The 2,593-nt window shown below is 43.8% G+C and overlaps 1 pseudogene; it reads left to right on the top strand.

The window, feature by feature from the left end:
• Positions 1-1,838: 1,838 nt before the first annotated feature.
• Positions 1,839-2,234, top strand: LOC110300696 (large ribosomal subunit protein eL34 pseudogene; annotated as a pseudogene).
• The last annotated feature ends 359 nt before the right edge of the window (positions 2,235-2,593 follow it).

Raw genomic sequence — 2,593 nt, 5'->3', positions numbered from 1 at the left:
GTGTTTGCCACAGAAACATAAATAAGAATAAAAATAATAAATAAGAATAAAAAGAGCTGCGCAAGGCATTAGTGAAGCATGTCTTTGGATGTGTCTATGAAGGCATTCCCAGGTTTCCCCCTTTAACTAGGGGAAGGAGGACAACTTGATTGTGGATATCCAATGGGTAGTGCTCTAGCATAGAAAAGGGGAGGGGGTTAGAGAGAAAAGTCAACCTGAGAAACATTACTCTCTGTTTCTGCACGCCCCCCCCCCCCCATTATGAGCAAGCAGCTTCATGCTCCTGTCATCACAGTCTGAAGCCACTGCCACCACTGTGCCTCCTCTGCCACTATGGAGTGTACCCTCAAGTACAAAATCCCAAGTCCTCCGTCCTTTAAGATGGACGAATCTGAAGATCCAGATTGATTCTAGGGTGGCTACTGTTTTATGCCAAAGATCCTGGAATCAGTTTGTCTTAGTTCTATTGCTGTGAGGAGACACCATTACCAAAGCAACTCTTATGAAAGAAAGCAGTTAATTGTAGGCTTGCTTACAGTCGCAGAGGTTTAGTCCATTGTCATAGTGGGGACCATGGTGGCATGCAGGCAGGTGCTGAAGCAATTGCTGAGAACTACATCCTGATCTGTATGCAAAGAGAGAGGGAGAGAGGGAGGGAGGGGGACAGGGAGAGAGAGGAGGCAGAGGCAGAGAAAAACACTGGCCTGGGGGTGTTGGGTTTTTGAAAACCTCAAAGTCCACCCTAGAGACACACTTCTTCCAACAAGGTCACACCTCTTAACCTCCTAATCCTTCTAATCCTATCAAAGAGTTCTACTCCCTGTTGAATAAGCATTCAAGTTTATGAGCCTTTGGGGACCACTCCAATTCAAAGCACCATATAGTCCAATAGGCCAAGAGCTGCTGACTCACTGTAAGTTAAGCACCTGCGACTTGGCTTCAACTGAGTTAACTGGTCAAAAAAAAGTGATACAGAAGGCATGCTGGTGGTCACAGAGATGCCAGAGATCCACTTGAAAAGTGATGTCGTGTTTTATGATTGACCTCAGTAGCTAGAGGCAGAAGAGCAAGGAATATGTCAATACTATGGTCCTGGAAACCTTTGAAATTTGAAAGTACTTTGTTGTTACAGAGCAGGTGAGAAGGCAAGGCTGACTCAATGACAGGCTTCAAATTGGTAGTTTAGAAGTTTAGGCCTGGGCTGGTGAGATGGCTCAGTAGGTAAGAGCACCCAATTGCTCTTCCGAAGGTTCGAAGTTCAAATCCCAGCAACCACATGGTGGCTCACAACCACCCATAATGAAATTCTGATGCCCTCTTCTGGTGCATCTGAAGACAGCTACAGTGTACTTACATATAATAAATAAATTTAAAAAAGAAGAAGAAGTTTAGGCTTAAGAACTGGGCAAGTCAGTTACTAGAAAAAAAAAACCCAAGCTTCAAGGCAGCTAGTCAGAAACTGCTCTGTCATCAGAAGCTGTCCTGCTACCTGGCCTGAGGCAAGGACAATGGGTCAACAGTAACTTCCAGACTTCTTCAGCAACAGTTTCTACCCCTCAGTAATGGTTCTGGAATGTCCATAGAGATGGACCCAACAGATTAAGATAAAGGTCACCTCTCCCAGAATTCTCCTCTAATGTGCTTTAAATCAGGCCTTGGAGCTCACTTGGTTGTCTATCTTGGTAATGGGAGACCCCAGCATGCTGGACTTCTGCAGGATAAAACACTCTTTGTGTTATACTATTTGAGTTGGGGATAACATTCATTGACTCTTATATGGGTAAAGAAGTTATTTGTCCCTTTTCCTCTTCTGGGGACGGTGCTCAGAGGCACTCAGGATGGTCCAGCGTTTGACATACTGCCGTAGGCTTTCCTACAACACAGCCTCTAACAAAACTAGGCTGACTCGAACCCCTGGCAACAGGATTGTTTACCTCTACACCAAGAAGGTTGGGAAAGCTCCTAAATCCGCATGTGGCCTGTGCCTAGGCAGACTTCGAGGGGTTCATGCTGTGCAATCCAAAGTCCTTATGAGATTGTCTAAGACAAAGAAGCACGTCAGCAGGGCCTATGGTGGGTCCATGTGTGCCAAGTGTGTCCACGACAGGATCAAGCGGGCTTTCCTTATTGAGGAGCAGAAAATCGTGAAAGTGTTGAAGGCACAAGCACAGAGTCAGAAAGCAAAATAGATATGCAAATTTTTTAAGTAATAAAAATCAAGACTTGGTCTAAAAAAAAAAGTTATTTGTCAGCTTTTTGATCTTATCAGATCCCACCAATAAATGACATAGTGCAGAAGACAAGAATGCAAGCAAGTGGTGACTCCGTTTTCATTTGCACATTTAGTAAATATTCTTGTTCTTAGGTTAGAAAGCTCTGGGCGGGATCCAGATCCTATAGTTTATTTTCCTTGCTATGTGACCTTTAGGAAGTTGGTTTGTTGTTGTTGTTGTTGTTGTTTTGGTTTTTTGTTTTGTCCTCCTGAATCTTAGTTACTTTAAAAGGAATGTGAGAAACACAATTACCCAACTCCATCAGTAGATGATCTGAGGTCATCTCAAAGAGCTCTTGGTATCTCAAAACTTCTTGACCA

This window comes from Mus caroli, unplaced genomic scaffold (genome assembly GCF_978045245.1).
Source record: "Mus caroli unplaced genomic scaffold, Mus_caroli_1 scaffold_10, whole genome shotgun sequence".
Lineage (NCBI taxonomy): Eukaryota > Metazoa > Chordata > Mammalia > Rodentia > Muridae > Mus > Mus caroli.
Note: the sequence above shows the minus strand (reverse complement) of the source record. Positions and strands in the feature narration are given on the sequence as shown.